The sequence below is a fragment of the Manis javanica genome, chromosome 2, assembly GCF_040802235.1.
Source record: "Manis javanica isolate MJ-LG chromosome 2, MJ_LKY, whole genome shotgun sequence".
NCBI classification, from domain to species: domain Eukaryota; kingdom Metazoa; phylum Chordata; class Mammalia; order Pholidota; family Manidae; genus Manis; species Manis javanica.
This window is the reverse complement of record NC_133157.1, coordinates 179,209,437-179,231,551: the sequence shown is the minus strand read 5'-3', so window position 1 is coordinate 179,231,551 and position 22,115 is coordinate 179,209,437. Positions and strand designations below refer to the sequence as shown.

The 22,115-nt window shown below is 38.3% G+C and overlaps 1 long non-coding RNA gene across 1 annotated transcript; it reads left to right on the top strand.

Annotated features, from left to right (window-relative positions):
- The first annotated feature begins 494 nt into the window (after positions 1–494).
- Positions 495–20,339, top strand: LOC140845383 (uncharacterized). Its single transcript, XR_012124187.1, has 4 exons — positions 495–704; positions 18,560–18,613; positions 19,264–19,400; positions 20,238–20,339. It is a non-coding gene; the product is annotated as an uncharacterized lncRNA (long non-coding RNA).
- Positions 20,340–22,115: the final 1,776 nt, after the last annotated feature.

Genomic DNA, 22,115 nt, shown 5'->3' with positions numbered 1-22,115 from the left:
CCTAGCCAAGTTGACTCATAATTAACCATCATATCATTCATTCTTAGTTATTTTTGGTTAGTAGCACCTCTGTAGTATTCACTGTGTCAGAGGCTTTTCTAAGTGCTTTAGAAGTACTCACTCGCTTCATGTATTTATGTTTATTACTGAGGATCCGTTATATGTATACCCGAATACAAAGCCTAGTGTATGACTATAGTTTGTGATTTGTTAGGTTGTTCCCCAAACCTGTGTTCCCCCCTCCATTTATCTACATTCTATTTACCTTTAATCACTTCACTCTTTTGTTTGGACTTAACCTGTGAGTGTCTTTTTCGTGGGTTGCACTGCCTCTTACCGCTGCATTCTTAGACTCTCTGCTGCCTTTCTGTTGCTGTGATTGTCAGAGAATCCAAAATAAGGGGCTGAAATGAGGCAGAAGTTTATTTCTCAAGGATATTCTTGACAATGTATCAATTAGATAAGTCATTCCTCCCAAGGGCTGTGGTGAATAAGGAAGCAAAGGAGCTGTATTAACTGAGCTCTCCTCACTGGAGTGGTGGGGACGAAGGGCCTCTCCGTAAAGGTGGCAGTCAGCACCATCATAATGGGCATCATCATAGATGGAGAGCCATTCACTAAGACAACCTGGGATGGTGGGGAGTGTGGTACCCAGTAAGCTTTGAAAAGGTCGCTTATAGGAGGGCTTGGTAAAGAAGACTAAGGTACATATAGGCTAAGGGTTTTTTTTTTTTAGGCATCATTGAATGTAATTTCAAGTTTTGGATAGAGTGTGATTATTTATATGATTGCTATTTAATCTGTCATAATGAGAGCAGCAGTAATGTTGATAGCCTGTGGCTTCTATCAACACTTGGAAATGTTAACACAGTAAAGACTATTTTCTACTGTTAGCAATAACCATCACAATAGGGTGTCACATTAACCTTTATCCTCTGAATCCTGTTCTTATTTTAAAATTTAGTCGCTGGCAAAGCAGACACCACCAGCTTTCTTATATGAAACCAGTTGCTCTCATCTTTCTCCCTTTATTCATTCAGACCCTCAACCACAGAAGGAAACCATCAAGGAGGAGCGTTGTGTTTCATGAAACCTCAGTAAACATGGTCAGGATGGAGATGGACTGCCCTGCTAGGGTAGACTTTGGAAATCAGTTTCTAACTGAGGCACAACAAAACTGGTAGCACTATGGTAGCTGTGGGTGACACGTTTCCTTTCTTCCTCACCTTTATGCTTTCTTCTACTTGGTGGCAAAGCCCGGTTAAGACACCTCAAAGGGACACCAGGGTCCATAAGCTGTGAGGAGGGGCCCATGGCTCTGGCACTCCAGCCCGAAAAAAGGACTTCGTTCACCACACAGAGCAGCCACTCCTGGGCTCATGCTTACCGTTGAAAAGTTCCTGGCGATGAAATTAAGGGAAGTAGGAAGAGTGGGCAAGTGTAAGGGAGAGGAAGGTGACTGGTGTGGGGCCAAAGCTCTTAGTCAGATGCCGGTTTGTGGGCTAACTTATGAGGCCAGGCTATAGAAGGGTCTGAACTCTTGGCTCATTCCAGGTTTACCTGGGGGTGTCTGGAAGCTCCTGTGAAAGCCCAGGGTTGTGGAGACATCGTGTTTAAGCCTGCGGCATGCATTTAAATCACTTGGTAACTTTGCTCTTACCAGCAAAGGAAGAAAAGCACTACCTTTTTCCTCCAAACCTCATTCTTTTCTTACGGAGAATGAAAGTCAGAGTCCTGACAATGGCCTACAGGCTGACATGATCTGGCCCCATCATTCTTATTATGTCATGTCCCCCTCACTAACTTACACTCCATTCCCACTGTCCCTTTGATATTCCTTGAATTCCAAGCTTGCTCCTGTCCTTATACCCTGAAGCCTGGCCCATAGTGTATAGATTCTCAGCAACTGGGTGGGAACTTGAATTGAAGGAAGGGTGGCCAATGGTGTTCAAACATTTTCTATGGACATAAGGAGGAATGTGAGGCAGGAGAAAACCACTGGATGAGTACCAAGTCTTTACTTGTATTGAAGGCACTTAGAAAATGACTTTTGTGGTCATTAACATATTGTCATACTGTCATTGGAAACAAAATTTATGGTGGTGGTTATACCCTGGAAAGGTAGTTTAAAAAGAACTACATGATTGAGAGTGTTGGCCAGATGCCAAAGAGCACGGTTGCCCATTTTCCCCGTACACCAGAGCCTTGAAAAACACAGTGAGCAATAAAGAAGACTGTGTACTGAGGTGGGATCGAGAGCACTAGCCAGAGGTTTCCACCACTTGCCAAAGATCCATGACCCTTTACAAAAAAATCTCCAGTCTAGTAAAGTTAGCTTGAGAAGCAAATCCTGTAAATTCTCTCCCTAGTCCTGGAACTCACCACCAATATTTAGTTTCCATGCAGTAACTTAACCATTTGGATGACCATTGGAGATCCTTGGTTAGAAAGCATTTGCAGACATAGGAATAATTAATACATAATTCAACATTTGATGAGACAGCAAATCCAGAATGGTTACTGTTTAAATAGAAAGGGAGATGTAAGGAGAATCTAATTACAGGATAACGTTTCAAAGTTACCTATGTGAGACTTACCATTGAGGCACAAATGCCCCATTCACTCTCTATATAGCAAAGTAGACCTTTGGCATTTCTGGTCTTCCCCAGCTCCTGAATCATGAATTTGACAGAAAGGCCAGATGGGAATTCACACTGTCCATTCTGCATGGAAGCTGCTCAGTGAAATACCAAAGGAATCAGCCCCAACCAGTGTAAGGCACGGAGGCTCTGTGGCTTTGGCCACTGTCTTAGTCCAGACGAGAAACCATTTCCACTAATTGCACCGGAGAGTAGCCCCCATGGCTATGCGTCACCAGGAATATGTTTAATAGTTCCACCAGATGGAAACAATGCACAGCCCCTTATATCGCTGAAGCTCCATGAAAGAAGGAAATTTCAGATCTTAGAGAGAAATTACATGTACTTGCTTCTTATGAGCAATATTACCATGGAAACACCACTTCTGTCTTCCATGGGGAAGAAAACTGTTATCAGGTGTTAGACGGATGCCCAATGGAGCTAATGGTTTGTAGTTATACAAACCATTAGCATAGTTCTGGGTTTATCTTAAAATGATTCTGTGGCACTTTTGTGCCTATCTCAAGGGAACCGGAGCTTCAATATTAGCTGGACAAATACAAAGTCAGCCTCATGGCAGTGTGATGGCCAGAGCTCTGGCTTGGAAACCAGCAATCTGGACCATCTAGTCAGAACTCTCCTGCTGATTTGGTTTCTGATCATATGGGAGTCACTTAATTTTTTTTGCTTTCTGGTAATAATAATAATGATAAATAATTTATTAATTGCTTACTATGTGCTGGACATTTTGCTACATCCTTTGTAATCATCATGTCATTTATTCCTCTTGACAATTCTAAGATGAACGTACTATTCTCATTTTACAGAGGAGGAAACTTAGGCCTAGAAAAGTTCAACTTTTCCCAAGAGCACAAAGCTAGTTAGTGGTAGAAGCTGGACCTAATCACAAGTCGATGTGGCTTTATAGAACTCACTTGAACGCGGCAGCCTTAAACGGGCAAGCTAAATGAAAATCTAAGGCCTGTCCTGTGGTAGTCATCCAGCCTGATGGACTGTGGGCCTCTACGTTTTATGCCAGGACCACTTGTTCTAATTAATATATATTTACCAGAAAAATGATCTCAAAACAGTAATGGGCTTACAAAGAAAAACGGAAGTAAGGATAGAAGACAAGGAAAAAGATCAGGGCTATTTCTAAAAGGAAGAAGAATTGTTACATATATAGAGATTTTTAAAAAGTAATTGCTACTAAGGATACCCATGAAAGAATTTGTTCTTTTATCTAATTATTTGTCCTGATTAAAGAATTTGGTGATCAAGACACATCAGTAGGTGAGTTGGGAACAAAACCAAACACAAAGGGGGAAATATAATTTTGTGAGAATGACCTGCTGGTGGCAGTAACAGATTGCGATTGTCCCTCGTTGTATTAGGAATTCCAGGCACATCTTAAAGCACAGAGCTTCCTGTTTTTATAAGATTTCAGATCACAGGTTGCTGTTATGATAGCTATAACATTGGCACATCATTCTAGCTGTCAACATGACTGACAGGATCATTTTCCGGGACATTTTATATTGCCAGAATTTTATACTCATTTTCCCCCATGGGGTGTGAGGGTAGCGGGGAGTGGGTATTAAACTATTAATTAAATAGAACATGTGCAAAGCTTTTAAAAACTGATGGAAATAAACCTATAGGTTTATTTCTGGACTTTCTGTGTTTTCTATTGATTTGTCTGCTCTTGAATTTAGATATTGAAACCAGTAACACCTTAGTTATTAGCTTCTGATTTTGTTGTAAGATGAAAATAGGTGTAAGAAACTGACTTCTGCATAGAATAAAAACTTTGTTTTACTGAGAGTGTTTTGAGACCTCCAGTAATGATTTTTCAGTTCTCGTCCATTAACATTAAGATGGCTTTGAAAACATGGAAACATTAATGTTTATTCCATAAGTAAAAGAAGATAAATGAATGTTTCAGTGGTTCTCCCTACCCCATGAGGAGGTACTCATAAAGAGAATTTGAAAATGCCTGCAGTTTCTGAGCTTTGAAGAAGGCTAGCCTCTGGTCACCTGCAGGAGTGTCTCCCTGCCATCAGTGTCCTGGGAGGCGCAGGTGCAGAAGGTTCCCACAGTCAGACAGTGATGCTTTGACCTGGATGTTGCTTTTTCTCTGGTGGCTTAGCCCCCAGGCCTCCTACGTCTGAGCCTAGCTTTTGATTCTAGAGTTCTGCTGAGGAAGAGGAGATAGAAGAGCCACCTTTTAATTAATGCTGTGTGAGGCAACCACATCCAGGCTCCTCTAATGGAAGGAACAGAGACTGTGGCTTAGAGGGTGCTGAGTACCTTGTGGGTAAAAGGGGATCTGCCCATGAATTGGATCTGGATGGGGCCCTTTATCAGGAGAAATTCAAGCAACTTGGAAGGACATGCTGAGCCTTCAATCATCTGTATACCCTGAGATGTTGATGGTAACAGACAAATGCTCAAGATGTGCATTAAAGGGAGAAATGAGTAAGTCGATATAATGCAAGATGACAACTTTCATTTCTTCAGTAAGAATCTCTGTGTCTTATCCATTCATTCATCACACATTGTTTGAGAACTTACAGTACTCTAGATTTTCTGTTAAACACCTAGATCCAGAGATGCTTATTTTCATTTCTGCAGGTTCTTTCACCTGTAATTTTGTTGTGAGGAGTGAGTCAGGAGTCTGAGTTTTAGAAAACAGTTAGCCAGTTGCAACAACAACATTGAAATAATCCATCCTTTCCCTGTGGATATATGTCACCCATATCCTATAGTTTTATTTCTGGACTTTTTATGTTTTCTATTGATTTGTCTGCTCTTGAATTTAGACATAATATTTTAATTACTATGGATTTACAAGATTTATTAATATTTAGTAGATCAAATTCCCCTGTGGGACCCTTTTTTTCCCCTATGTTTCACTGGTTATTCTATATCAATTAATTTTCTGGATGAGTCTTAAAATTATTTTGTCAATTTGTTCTGAGGAAAAAATGATATATTTACAGTATCTGTTCAGGGATGTGGGATGTATCTCCAGATATTCTTGTCTTCTTTTTTATGTTCCTAGGAAATGTGTTGTTTTTTTATGTGGAAGGAAATGCTGATCATCAGTGGCTCTCTTCGGAGTTCACCTCTCTGCTCTCAGAGTGGCCTTCCCAACCCCCAACCCAAAACTACCTATTTTGCTTTATTTTTTTTATAGGACTTACTGACTAAATGTTTATGTGGTCTGTGTCCACAATAGAATTTGAGCTTTCCGTGGGTGGAAACTTGGATGTCCCATTCACTGCAGTGTGCCCTGCCCACAGTCATGCCCAGCACATCCTCGTATAGGAATATCTCTTGGATGAGTTGTACCCACCACTCATCTCTCTCACATCTTTGATACAGAGTTTTTTTTAAAAGAAAGAAAATAGCACAGATGCAGTTGAAGTGTGCTCTGTATCTATCCCTAATCCTAGTCTCCCTCTTTTCTCTTTGAGTCAAAATTTGAACTTTAACATTTTTATAAATGTTCATAACCTTTTACTTCATATTTATTTGATATAAACACTTTATAGAACTGTGCTTATTTTTAAATTTCATGGAAAATGTGTGTGTAAGAATAACAAAATGTGTGCATGTGTACATGTTGAATATGTGCATATATATACATATGTATGTTTGCAAATTGTTTTTTTTCACTCAGTATTATGTTATAGGGATTTGACCATGCTGACATATGTATTCCTAGTTCTTTCATTTTAACACTGGGGATAATAAAGTGTAATTCATTTATCTATTCTCTGGTTAGTGAACATTTAGGTTGTTTTGAATTTTGCAATTACGTATATTGCTGCCCTGAAAATACTAATACATATCAGAAGTGGGTTGGCTGTGTGTCTTCATCTTTATTAGATGTTTCCAAATTGCTCTGTGGAGTAGGTGTACCCCAACAAGGTAGGAGAACTTTTGTTGCTCCACATCCTTACCAGCACTTAGCACTGACACACTGTCTTAGTCTGTTTAGGCTGCTATAACAAAGTACCACATACAACAGAAATTTAAATCTCACACTTCTGGAGGCTGGAAGCCTGAGATCAGGGTGCCAGCATGGTTGATTTCTGGTTAGGGCCGTCTTTGGGCTTGTAGACTACTTACTGACTTCTCATTGTAGCCCCATGCAGTGGTGAGCAGTAGAACTCTCTGGGGTCTCTGACAAGGGCACTAATTCCTTTCAGGAGGGCTCTGCCCTTATGATCTAATCACCTCCCACAGGCCCCAAGTCCTAGTACAGGAATTAGGATTTCAGCATAGGAATTTTTGGGGATATAAACATTTAGTCCACAGCACAGACTTTGAAGTTTACAGCCTAATGGATATTAACTGAAATCTTCTTTCATTTTTAATTTTCTTGATTACCAATCTGGAAAGGTATATTTTCATATGTTTAATAGGGTATTTGGATTTCCTCTTCTATAAATTGCCTGTTCATTTATGCTTCCATTTACTTGTTTTTCTCTTACTGATATATAAGATTTTTAAATATTTAGATTGATTTGATTACTTAACATAAATATTTAATAATATATTAACATTAAAATTTAATATTTTGGTTGGTTATTAATCCTTTGTCAGTTGTTATGAGTTACAGATGTATTTCTTCCAGCAGTCTGTGTTTCTTTATATATAGAATTCTAAATTTTAATGTTGCCAAATTTATCTGTATTTTCTTTTAAAGTTTGTGATTTTCTTTTTTTTCTTATTCATTTACTGAAGAAATTCCTTCTTGTCCTGAAGTCATAAAGAGATTCTATAATTTCCTCTAAAAGTTTTATGTTTCACATTTAGTCTTTAATTCGCCTAGAATTTATTTTTTGCAAGTGATGTGAGATAGGAATCTGTGTGTGTTTTTTCTGCTTGCATAATTAATAATACTTGTTGAACAAATTCATCCCCTCTGTACTGGAATGTAATGTTCCTTCTGTCATACTTTAAGTCTCCATCGTCTTATGGATAAGCTTTGCATTTTGTATTCTTTTATATTGGTTTGTTAGCCTAACAAAAATACTACATTCTATTAAGATAACTTTGTAGTAAGTCTTGACAAATGAATGGAAAGCCTCACCTGTTTGACTTAAATTTGTGCTGGCTTCTTGATCTTTTGCTGTTTTCCATGAATTTTACTTGGTTTCGGCTTGTCAAGCTACACAGAGCCATTGATGTTGTTCTTTGGTTACTCATTTTCTATTTAGTCTATTTTAATAGTAATACCAATGTATTAAGAAAAATTTGAAAAGAAGATCTTATCACCCCAGAAAACCACTAGAGGTCTGTGTATATTCCTGGATTCTGTTTCCTACATGAAATCTTAAATTTTAAATAATAAGCCTGGTGCCTTTTTTTGGCTAAGACAGATTCTTCTCCCTGTGCCCCTCCCTGCCTTCTTGCCCCTGACCACCTTTTCTTTTCTTTTTTCTGCTTCAGTCAATCTTTAAACATCTTCAAACAGCTCAGCCCTGTCAAATGTTCCCAATTACATCAAGAAATTCCAGTTTGCAGTTATTCAAATGTAGATTTTCTAAAAATGGTCCACATAGATCTTCATCCCCAAATCTTAGTAAATGGAACCATGCTGTAATGTTTTGTTCCTTTCAGCTGACATAATCTTTAGCCTTAGTGTTGTGCCTAAGTCTTTCCCAAATCTTGAGTAAAACAATGTTAATGGTTTTGAGCTTCCTTACATCTTGAATGAAGGTTTATTAATTTTCTCTAGACAGTAAGGTAAGTTTCTCCTTACCTTGAGATGCTGTAATTCTATTGTCTCTTTGGCTTTTTGTAGGTCTGCTAACTGGACACACTCATAGAATGTCACAAAAAAGCTTAAAACTTCTACTTTGCTTAAAGTGCTGATGGGGTTGTTTCGTATTCTAGGATTTCTGTACAGGTCAGTGTTAGTATCTTTTACCACCAGTAAATAAAAAATGCAAATTTAACTGATGTGTGGAGTACACTTTATAACGTGGATAAAATCCATGGAAGTCTGGAAACATAATTGCTGGCAAGATGTTTTGAGACAATATCAGATTTGAATTCTGGAGGGTGTGTTGAACTGGAGATGAGCCCTTCTGCTGAGAGTCCACTTGCCTCTATTGGGAACTCTAGGTGCTCTGATTAATCAGATTGGCTCAGGTTCATTCTCTCTTGAGGAGGATTTTGGTGTCTGCCTAGAGCACATCACTTTGTAGCTTTGTAGCCAGAACAGAATCCAGTTTTCTCCTTGCTGCTTTGCTTTTCTCCTTACTTTACTTAACGTCAGTAATGTCAGGGCTCTAAGCCACTGCCATGATTTGAGCGACCCCATGGCAAGGAGCAGAAATCTTGGTCAACAGAAATCATTTTATTTGGGCCCATAGCTAGCAGAGCAGATTAACTAACCTATACCTGTATAAAGACTGTTGATGGTTCTCGGACTGGAGAAATCTCCCCTATGAATAAAAAGAATGGAATTTAAAGTTAATGTAGATAACAGGCTGCCTGCTCCTTCTTCCATCCCAGACCCTGTGAAACACCCGCCATTTAATGATGGTGCCTGAGAGCCCTTTCTGTTGCTCTCACCCACCCTTCCTGGTTACATGTAATTCATTCACATGTCCTCATTCATTAATGACTTGATCACCTGAGTCACTGTTCTTTTTCCCCAGCACTACTTCTGTCACAAAATTAGTATTCAGCCTCTGTGTATACAATTATTTCTTTTTTAAATTATGAAATACTTTAAAATATAGAAAAGTATATGGTAAGTCTGGACATATCACACAGCTATACACGATCATAACAACTTTCAGGGTTTGCTTTAGATCTTTTCTCAGATCTTTTCTAAGAAATAGAACCAAACAACAGTGACTGCAATGGGGTGTGGGGGGGGGACTTGATAACATGGGTGAATGTCGTAATCACAATGTTGTTCATGTGAAACCTTCATAAGATTGTATATCAATGATACCTTAATTAAAAAAAAAGAGAAAGAAATGGAACCTAAGAAACACAGTGAATCTTACTTGGAACTCACCCTATTCCCAGAAATAATTAATATCCTGACTTTGGTACTTATCATCCCCATACATATTTTCATACTTTTATTTACATGTATTTATCCATAACACTTTCTAGTATTGTTTTGCAGGCTATAAAACTTCATGTAAGTGTTACAGTCCTGTGAGTATTCTCTCAACCTACCCTTTCTACTCTACATATTAAAAAAAAAAGTTATCCATGTGGACACAAGTAACTTTAGTTTTTCATTTTAATTGCTTAATGGTATTCAATTGTATGAACATACTACAATTCATTTTTTCTTCTATCATGAACATTTAGGTTGTTACCAATTTTTTGCTCTTATCAACAATTCCCCAAATTTATTCTTGTGCTTATCTCTTTGTACACATGAACAAGACTTTCTCTAAAAGTGGAATTGCTCAGCAATAAGATATCTCCATCCTTAGGGGAAAATTACTCCAAGCGGTTTTTGCCAACCTATATGGGAATGAAATTGTATATTCATGTTATCTTACTAATTAAAAGTGGATTAATATGTTCCAATAGATTTGTCAAGGTAAATTATTGAAGTCATTGCTGTAAATATTGCTGAGGTAAAATTACTGAGTATAATCTATATACAATAAACTGCCATATGTAAAAAAGTATAATTTAATCAGTTTTGACAGATGCATATAACCATGAAACCATGAAACAATCAAAATAATGAACATACCTACCACCCCAAAAGTTTCCTCCTGTCCCTTGGTAATCCCTCCTTCCTTACCCTAGTCCCATCCCAAATTCCCATCTTTGGGCAACCAAAGATCTACTTTCTGTTACAGCAAACTAGTTTGCATTTTCTAGAGTTTTATATAAATGAAAGCATGAAAATATTTACTCTTTTTTGTCTGGATTCTTTGACTCAACATAATTACCTTAAGATCTATCCATGTTGTTGCATATACCATTAGTTCACTCCTTTTTAAAACTGTGTAAGTACTCCTTTGTGTAAAGGTACCCATAATTTGTTTATCTATCACCTATTGATAGGTATTCGAATTGTTTCCAGTTTTTGGCTCTTACAAATAAAACTACTATGAATATTTATGTTAAAGTCTTTGTGTGGACGTATACTTTGATTTCTCTTGGGCAAATACCTAGGAGTAGAATAGTTGGGTGCTGTGGCAGGTGTAGGTTTAAAAGCATTTTCCTTGTTCTCAGCAGGATAGTCAGTTGAATAACCAGAGTTACTACTACAAGAAGTAGTTCCTATTTTTTCTTGTACTTTTTGGTTTCCTTCTTTCTCTCTCTTTTTTTCTAAGTCTCTGATTCCACTGGAATTTATTTTGGTGTAAGGATTGACATATCTAATTTATTTTTCTCCAGATGGTTGGTCAATTGTCCCAACACCATTAGCCCCATATATTTGACAGCAATGTAAATAAACTGATACTGAAAATATACTTTTGAAACTCACCAGAATACTGAATGAAGATTTGGAAATCATGTTAACCAAAATAAACAGAAACAGAGACTTGTTTGGGATGGTTGGAAAGTCAAGAGGGAAGTGAACCATTCCTAAGTGAAACATTAATTATGGTTATCTTGGGGATATTTTTTACTATACTTAATAGAAGAAAACAGAAGACATTTTAATATCAAATATTTATCTTTGACAATATATATAGTCTGTATTTACCCACAAAAAATTATGTACAGTTATGTAATTTAAGAAAATGAAGTTGTTATTTTGAATTTTGATCATGTCACTTAGATGTTAGATAAGGATAAAAAATGAAATAGCCTTTCAGGTAGACCAGTGTAAAAATATATAAAGTCAGAGTTACAAGTTCTGTCATATGATTCATAGTTGAGAAACAAACATTTCTCCTATTTTTGATTTCCCAACGATTTCTCATGTTAAGATCAATCATCCTTGAAGGAGCAACATTTACATTTCTCCACTGGAAAAAGGAAGTGCTACTGTTAGTTCTTTTAGATGTCTATTGATTCCCAAAGTATATGTGGTGTGACTTGTTGATTGCCATTTTAGTAAAGATAATTCTTGAATATTGTTATTTTAGGTTGCAACCTTATAATTATGGAGGAAGGATAATAACTCTTGCTCAAAAACTGCCTTGCCCCTGGGATTTGAAATACTGAACATTTTTTTTTCATCTGTGAATTTTTTTTTAATGATTATAATTAGGATGCCAATACAAACAAATAGAATGGAAAGTTGGGAGAATTGTGTACTAGTTCTGACTGTGCTTGTTGACTGTGGCATCTTGGGCCACGTAAGTGTCCACTCTGAACTTCAGATTCTTCATTCATTAAAAGACTGTAATTCTGTCCCTCTCGGAGAATCATATAATAGGATGAAATATATTGTGTGGTTATAATGCAAAGTATACACGCTATGTAAGTATTGAATTCTTATGCGGCTATATATATATTTGCCCTTATCTCCACGGATCATCCAAATTCCATTTATTTTTGTTTCATTTACTCCTAAATATATGTTTTCTCTAACTTTTTTTTTTTGAGAGGGCATCTCTCATATTTATTGATCAAATGGTTGTTAACAACAATAAAATTCTGTATAGGGGAGTCAATGCTCAATGCACAATCATTAATCCACCCCAAGCCTAATTCTCGTCAGTCTCCAATCTTCTGAAGCATAACAAACAAGTTCTTACATAGTGAATAAGTTCTTACATGGTGAACAGTACAAGGGCAGTCATCACAGAAACTTTCAGTTTTGATCACACATTATGAACTATAAATAATCAGGTCAAATATGAATATTCGTTTGATTTTTTATACTTGATTTATATGTGAATCCCACATTTCTCCATTATTATTATTATTTTTTTTTTTTAAATAAAATGCTGAAGTGGTAGGTAGATGCAAGATAAAGGTAGAAAACATAGTTTAGTGCTGTAAGAGAGCAAATGTAGATGATCAGGTGTGTGCCTGTAGACTAAGTGTTAATCCAAGCTAGACAAGGGCAATAAAACATCCATGGATGCAGAAGATTTCTCTCAAAACAGGGGGGTGAGGTTCTAAGCCTCACCTCTGTTGATCCCCAATTTCTCACCTGATGGCCCCCCCGCGACTGTGCCTGTCTTAGGTTGTTCCTCCCTTGAGAAATCTTACCCGTCTCTGGCTAACCAGTCATCTTCCGGGGCCATACAAGGAAATGTAAAGTTGGTAAGTGAGAGAGAAGCCATATTGTTTGAAAAGGTTAGCTTTTTACTTCTTTGCAGATTTATGCCCTGTGGCTTCTATGCCCAGCATTTGTCTTGAGGTATCTTTACCACTTGGAGGAGTTATGATACTCGGTGAATTCAATATGAGGCATGAATTCTATTTAAGGGTTGTAATTAGGAAGGAAGAAGAAAAGCTATAGAGGTAGCAGACGGAAGAAAACATGGGAAGATTGATTATTTCTTTGACATATCTTCTTGTAGTGTAACTTAAGCATGTATAGGTTTTAAACTACTAATTAAATTGCGCACACTCAGTAACATAATAGGAATACAGTTACATAACCAAAGCAGATCTATAATTACCAGCCATCTCCAGTGAAGCCAAGAAAACCAGTTAGGCACCCTAGGCATTTGTGAAAATTGTCTATGATATAATGGATATTGTCGAACTGTACTTGAACAGTCTGAGAGAAATCAGACAAATTAAAACAACCCATTCCTGGGGTCTGTTCACATCCCATATGTTCTTTTAACAGTAGATAGTCTGTAGTCGTAAGATTTTAGAGCGCTACAACTTGCACTTCTCCTAATTCTTGGTTGAGTTCCAACAGTATAGATCCAGTCAAATTTATTGTTTTACTATATGCACAGGCCAGCTTAGATATCTCCTTCATTCCAATGGCAAGTCCAGGAACTGTTGGGATAAATGCAGCTACAACTGCAGCATCGCCTGGATCTTTGTTGAGGCTTTTTTGATGATCATCTTCTGGTATGACTCTTCCAGAGAGTGCTGATGTTGGAAGTTCTTCTTCATATTGTGTCTTAGTTCATTTTCTGGGTAGCCAAATTAGGCTTTGATCCTCTGTATAAACACAAACAGACCCTTTGCCCACACTTTGATCTGTCCTTTATACTATTGTGTAGAACTCATACTGAACATTTTGATAAGAAAATGAGCTTAATATAAAACATGATTTGTACATAATAGAAATTTGCTTTTAAGATGACATGAACTGGTTGTTTCAAATACTACAAACTCTATTATAAACCTTTTCTGTATGTTCTCTAATCTTAATCCAAAAGTATTTTAATTTATTCTTTCAGCTAACATTTATTTACTAATTTATTCAACAAGTGTTCATTGATACTGTGAATGAGGCCTAGGCACTATTCTAGATGTTGAGGATACAATGTGGAAGGAACAAAGATGGACAAGGTCCCTGATCTCATGGAGTTTATGTTCTAGTGGGACAAACAATCAATACACAAATGTAAGAAGTTGTAGATACTGTGAAGAAAATGAACTGTGTAATGTGAGGGAGCGTGACTGAGGCAGGCAGCATGCAAGAGCTAATGTGTACTAATATGTACTGAGCACTGGTGCCAGCCCTCTGGACTGTGTGAATCCAAACTGGCATCTGAGATCCGAGTTGGAGAACTGGCATCTGCAGAAAGGCAGACCCAGTTTAAATCCTCCCTTTGCGCGGAGGCAGACCTACCATCAGCTAATATTGCTTCAGCCTCTGGGATCCTCCCTTGCACGGCCCCTGTCAGTGAAGGGAGGTGCCCTGTTCTGGATGGTAAGAGAAGCTGGGTAGTAATCAGGAAGCATTTTTGAGGTATTTCAAGGGTGTTGTTCAAAGCCATCTCAGAGGAAAGGTTCTTATATATCTAAGACTCAAGTAATTAGTCGTTGTTCATATTTTCATTCTAAATGTATTTGTATATTTGAATTCTTTTTCTTTAAGAGATCCTCCCTACTCCAGTTTGAATAACCTTCAAACCCTGCAAAACTTGTGTTTGTCTTTTTCTTGGCTATTGTCTGTCTGTATGCATCTGGGCAAGCTATTTAAAGTCATTGTGCCTCAGTTTCCTCATTTGTAAGATTGGAATAGTACCTCAATTATCAGGTTGTGTGAGGATTAAATGAAATTAAATAGTATTTCAAATATTTACAACACCTGGCACATACTAAAGTACTTAATAAGTGGTAGCTGTTATTATTTTTATAAATAATATAATTATAAGCCCTGAAAGGATTTATAATTCTAGTGGAAAGAAACCAAATCAAGAGACATCGCTCCATAGGACACTTGTTTACAAAAGAATGTTACTGTTGAGGATGTGGGCTCTGCAGTCAGATAAACCTATTTAAATCCTACTTCTGTAACTTATTTGCTGTGTGAACTTAAACCAGTTACTTAACTTCTCTGAGCCTCATCTGCCTCATTTGTAAAATGGGGATAATAGTAGCTACCTAAAAAATTGTTTTAGTAATATAGTGCCTGGTGCATAGAAAATCTTCAGTAGCATTAAGGTATTTAAACTGTAGAAATTTTCTCATATAAACACACGGAGACATACATAAGAATGTCCATTACTTCTTTGTTTGCAAAAGAAAAGCAATGGAAATAACCCAATTTTTAAAGCAAGTTCTGTTGCTTATACAATGGAATGTACAGCAATTAAAATGAATGAACTAGATCTATGGTTTTAATATTAATAAACCTAAAAACATAATATTGAGTAAGAAAAGGCAGATTACAGAATTTGTCTATACTGATGCTATTCATGTTAAATTGTAAGGAAAATCTATAGAAAATATTACCATATATTATTTATGAACTCACGTATTCTGCTTATCTATGCTTCAAAACGAACCACTCTAAAACTTAGTGGCTTAAATCAACAAACAAACACTTTTTTTGCTTACAAATCTGCAGTCTGGGCTCAATCCACCTGGGCAGTTCTGCTGGTTTTACTAGTCATTTGGTGGCAGGCAGGTCAGTGGAGGCTGAGTTCAGCAGGGACTTGGGACAGCTGATTCTTTCTTTTTCTCCCTGTAGTTTTGGAACTTCTTACTTCTGGTGGCCTGTACATGTGGTCTCTATACATCGTCTCTCACTTTAGTCTTATGGCAGGTCAGGGCAACCAAGTGGAAGCAGCCAGGCATTCTAACGCTGGGGTATGCAACTGCCCCAGTGTCAATTCCACTCCTTACAGACTGGCTCAGATTCAAGGGAGGCACCTACTGAATGGTGTGAATTCCTGGAGTGTGGTTCATTGGAGGTAACTAATATAACAGAGCACCATCGTATGTGTGTGTATATGTGTAATGAACATAAATAACATGGTCAGGATACATACAAATTCATGTTATTAATTGCCAATGGCTATTAATAGGAAGGGAGAGCAGTGGGACTGGGAAAAAAAGAGGATTTCCAATACATCTGTAACATTGTATTTCTTTAAAATTTCAATCTGAAATAAATACAACACATTTTATAACATTACCCTTCATACTTCCCTTTAAAAAGTTCAATAAGAAGTGATTATTATTAATATATAGGAAGGCTTAGGTTAATAACCCAATAATCCAGCATGTTTTGTGTCTAGGAACATTGTGATTCCTTGATGCCAAGGTTTTCCTTGACATGGTAGCACATCTCCTCTGATTAACACAGAAATGGGCAACCTCAAGGTCTAAATAGGCTGATCTAATGTAGCTTCCTCAACACTTAGTATGATGTTGAAGTTGAGTTTTACAGTACAGCAAAAGTGAATGTGCACATAATTTAATTCAACTCATTCAAGATTTCCCTGTGTTGTTGGACAACAGCAGAAAGTGGCATAAATTGGGGCTGTGGGTGTGGCTATTAGAAATATAGGAAGAATGGGGGGATCAGTGTGGGCTGCAAACATCAGAAAAAGTTTCAGGAGGATGTAGATGTGAATTAGACCTTGGAGAATTGGACGTGGGTCAGATGGTTCAGAATTTAAGGTATCAGAGGAGCTGGGAAATGTTCTAGAAAAGTGGAAATCCAACTATAAGAGATGGCGTAGAGGAAGATGTGGAGATTAAGAGCCTTCATGAGGTGTTGGAGTAATAAAAGCATTTCAACCATCACACAAAATCAGAAATTTCATTTAAATTAAAAAATCTTGTTTGTATTGAAAAATTATCTTAAATGTTATTTCTGTTACTAGTTCACTTCACATTCTAGCTGGCTAAGCCTTTGGCCCTAAATCAGCAAAGAAGAGAAAGCAATTCTTCCGTGTTGGTACTGAACCCTGGGGTCACAAGTCTGAGGAGTGATTTAGTCAGTCATGACTTGCCCAAACAATTAAGACTGGGGCTGACTCATTGATCTATTTTATTAACCATGGTTATTCAGCTAACAAAAAAGGAATATTTCCCAGATGATAAGTGTGTCTAGAAGCCAGCTTTTATGTTGGGGCAAGTACTGCCCATGGGAGTCAGGACCTCAATAATGAAGTGGAGAAAGTTTTAAAACTATTTAATATTTAACAAAAAATATTCCTCTAAGAAGAGGGCGTCGTGTAGCTGCTATAACTATTTAGGCAATTTGAATTAGTGGCCTATGCCCAACACAGGCATAGGGCAGCCTTGGGTCTTCTGGTTACAATTCAACACTTCTTTGAGGAATGGGCAAGCAGAGGCCAGCAGGAAAGATCATTACAAACAACCTCAGGAACCCCGAGCCATGGACCATGTTCAGGTCAGAGTCCAGGTGAGGCCAGCAGGCAGAGAGAGTGGCAAATCAGACATCCAGCCAGGACCACACGGAGCTTTGTGTTACTGTGGGAGAAAGCTGGTCCCCATGACTCAGTTTGGACCAAGTGTTTGTGTATTCTACATGGGCTAGCACTTGGGGTGTTAGTTGTAGAAATGCTAACAGGGTACATGAGGTGATTAAAAAATTTTAATCTCCTGGTGCCTCCCCTTTTCTACATGTAAGTATACTGACGGTATTGGACCTTTTAAAGCTGAATATGTATGTTTTGTGTATCTAACTCCACACATCCAAGTACTTGCAATCCAAAGTAATGAAGTTAAAATGTCATAATAAAATTTGGATATAAGATTAATGGCATACTGTGACATTAAATACATGCTTTAAGTCAATGATCTGCAAATATTTTTGATTATCTAAGTTATAACTCCATCACAGTTTTTGGGTATGTTTAAAGAATTTATTTACTTATACACTACATGCATTTACTATTGTACTAATTGAATTGAAGTTCTAATATTTTTTCCCATGTTCCAATGGATCAATCTGTGTACTTTTTGAAATAGGTGAATCCCCTCCCCCACCAATCACACCAACTTCACATAGTTACTTAGTTTAAAAGATTAAAAAAAATATTCTCTTAATCCTTATCACAGGAAAGGAAATGATATATAATTTTCAGAATTTAATCTTTGTTGTCAGTATTGTTGTTACTAAGCTTCCCCCTACCTCATCAAGCAATAAGCAAGATCTCAAGAAACAGTATGGGGTGGAGTAGGGAGATGTCAGGAGGTGGTACAGGGCAAGAGGTCAGGGCAGAGGAGGAATGTTTTTTTATTTTTTATTTTATTTTGTATCTACTAGGTGTCAGATAACCAAGCTATAGAAGAAATGGTATCTCTCCTTAAGTTGTTAAAAGTCTTAGGAATTTAGAGAAATTTATCTTTTTGGAGGAAAGAGCCAGGTAATCCCAACTATGCATGAATCAACAAACCACACTCTGGAGGGAGCAGTGGGTAGAAACAGAGAAGTTATTCCCACTGATCAGTGACTATTAGCTGAATACCCATTCTGTCCCAGGCTCTTCCATACATGTTATCTCATTTACTATTCCCAAGAATTCTGTAAGATAAACATTGTTATCACTATTTTACAGAGGAGAATATGGAAGCTCAGATAGGTCAAGTGGTTTGTACAAAGTCAACAGCAGGTAAGTGGTATAGGATTCCAACCTGATACAGTTACTATTCACTGTGTGTTTCATGAAGTGATAAGTGCTTTATTTATATTATCTCATTAACTTTCCAGAACAACCTATGAATTACTATTATTTCACCCAGTTTACAGATAAGGAATCTGGGACTTGGAGAGTTGCTCCTGGCATACTACTACCAAATGGCAGGACAGTCATTTGACCCCTTTCACTGATGGTGCTCCTCTTGACAGTGGGACAAGGTGTCAGGGCAGGGGAGAGCCAGGCCCAGATGCCATGGAGCAGCCTGTGGAGCAAAGTGATGGCAGATCCCAGCAGTCTAAGTGTGAATCACTTGCTTATAGACTTATTTATAGCAGCAGCATGAAGGATAAATATAAATAGTTGGGTATGTTTTAGCTAAATAGTCAGTAAATTTGCTTTTAATATTATCCATAAATCATGATCATGACATCTTCCCTGGAAACTTCTAGGTATAAAGGCCAATATAAGAACAATGGCAAGAGATTGATTATGTCTTGACATAAATCCTACTGACTCTAGTGACCTCCTCGGCCCTTGCCACCAGTGCCGGGGCCAATAGAGACCCCTAGACTGGATCTCCTCTGCCTCCTTAGAAGGATGATGTTAATATAACTTACTTCCAGCCTGTTCTTGAAGCTTGCCATCCCTGTTCACCCTCATCCTCCTTGTGGTCTCAGTCGTCTCACCTGAAGTTCTCAGTCGTCTCACCTGAAGTTCTTAGAGCTCTGCTTCATTTCAGGAGCTGTGGGCAACCATGTAGGTAAATAATGTTTTTATTCTTTCCTGACCTCATAAAAGTAGACTTGTGACTCAGTTACATTCTCCAGAGAAAGTTGTTCTCACATGTGTCCAGACAAGGAGTTAGTCGCACAAACAGTGCCGGGTTGCTAAGCAATGTAATACACACTTCAGTAGTTGCAGTGATGGCACTGTTTGCTCTCAGTCTCATGATATATGGGGGATCCCAAGCTAAAGTCCCAAGGGCTTAGGTACAGTGAAGTCCGGAAGGGTCATATATGGCATTATTTGGTTTGAACCCCTTATTCTCCCTTTCTCCTCCCTAAATCCCTTTGAGTTGATTTCACACTTTGTAATCAGGAGTGAAGTAAGACATGTAAGAATGGGAGAGGGAGCTGGGGAGCGTTCAGGGCTGTGTCTGCCCGTTAGCTGAGATAGCAACATATTGCGGCTTTCCTTGGGCGTATGTGCATCAGAAATAATTCAGCTCTGCACACGCCCACGGCGAACTTCTGCTGGTTCTTTAGGTTTTCACTTCATCAGCATTTCCCAAAGCCACCGGAGACTGGAGCATGTGTGGCCTGGTGTGGATCTTTCTTCTGTTGTTTCTGGTTCTTAACTTTCAAAACCCCTACTGAACTGGTGTGTGTGGGGGTGGCTTCCCTTGCATGTAGTACTTGTAGGATCCGTTACTTCTCTTCTTGCTGACAGGGGAGCTGACCAAGGGAGATTTCTCTACCCCTGCCCCACAGGCAGTCCAAGTCTTATCCAGTCAAGTTGTCCTTTCTGGAGTTTTGGATTGTGGGTGACACACACACAGAAGAGATGGCTAGAGTTCATTTCCTGTTTCCAATGGCAGGAGCAGCTGCTGCCTGGAACGACTGTCCACAGCACTTGAGTTCGAGGCCTTCCGGGGTCCTTCCCATCATCTGAGCTTGCGCCTCCAGCCCTTTCAGATTCAGTAAGTCCCCTATAAAAGCCTTGCATAGCCTTGCAGAGACCCCTTTCACCTAAATCAGCTAGAATTAGTTACCAAGTTTGACCCAGGAGCCTTGAATGAGCCACTCCCCCCTAAACTCCCAGGTATCTGAGTTAGCTTCTTATAGGTGTCCTAACAAATTATCACACATTTTGTGGATCAAAACAACATAAATGTATTCTCTCACAGTTCTAGAGGCCAGAAGTGGAAAGTCCGAATGTGCACACCCCGTTCATTCTCCACTCTAAGTTCATAATGTTCTCTTTCTCCCCTACCAAGTTAGTAAGTCCTGTTCAGGTTCCCATGTAAGCCTCTACTTCAAACAGAAGAGATTTTTCTTTAATCTTGACACATATAATCATTTCTTTTCATGCTGCCAAATTCAATTTATTTTCTCTCCAGATCTCCAATCATAATCAGTACCTTCCTATCCCAGGAAGTTTCCTTTACTTACTCCAACATACTGACATTTAATTTATATCTCTCCCCAAAATACAGCATGCTAAACACTTCACTTCACTTCTGGGTTTCTCAGGAGACTCACGTCCTGCCAGAAGGCTCTATCAACTGCCCAGTGCTGCTGCTCAGGCCCTCAGCTGTGGTCTGTCTGTGGGACGACTGCTAGAGGCGGGTCTGGCTCTGACTACCTGGAACCTGAACTCTATTTTTGTGCCAAGTTGTAAGAATCCACACCCAGTCCCAACTAGGTGATTTCATAACTCTTTGTTATACTCTTTCAATACAAACTGTGTAGTCACCAGTTGGTACACTCCTTTCTTGCTTTGGTGTGGAGCATACAGCTGTTTCTCCACAATGTTTTCTGCTGTATTATGTGCCACTGAACCCACTGAACTTTGGACAAATGACAGTATGCAAATCAATTATCAAGCTGTTGTCTTTCTTCAGTGACAGGTTCCAATAGTTAGATATATAATATGAAACAGCCATAGATTGTAAGGTGCTGTCTTTCATCAGGGAAGTGGGACACATCATCTCATCTAAACCTTCTTTAGGAAACAATGTATTTTGATAGTATATGGTTAAACATTAAAAAAAAATTATCCAAGGCTGCTCTGGTTATTCTTTTCTTTTTGGTAATTGTTGAGATCTCTGGGATAGATTCTGGTAGGTTTAATATGACTATTCATAATGACATGTAGATGGCAGTATCGTCAGTCTCCGCTGGAAATGGCTCTTAGGGCTGGTGAGGGAATCTAGGCTACAAGAACTCTCACTCATCTGATGTCATCGTTGGAGTGTGTATTTCTTCAAATGTTGAGGAGTAAAATCGGGCCATGAGAGGTACACCGTGTCCTTTTCACATGATGTCATGAGGAACTTAAATCACTGAGATCCTCTCTCATCTGTATTTGGAGCAGCCTCATCTGATGTCCACAGATGGTCAGCTGTGGTTCGCCTGTCCCAGCTCCAGACCATCTCCTCCCTTTCTTCTTCTGTCCAGTCGTGTCTCCTCATCCTTGGCCTGAGAGCCCCAGAGGTCATGCATCCATTCTTCTTTCTCCTCCCGTATCAACCATAAGTAAGGCAATACATGAAAAATGCTTGTTACATTTTTGCAGAGTCTAGAAAATGTTTATACATTGCATAACTGGAAAGAGTGAATGAATGTACTTTTGTGTCAATTTCTGAAGTGTTTGATTTTTTTAAAAACTTGGTTCAGATACATTTGCTGTCTTATATTGAATGCCCTTGTGAGTTTGATTTGTCTGACTCGAGGAGGGGTACATGAAAAACAGA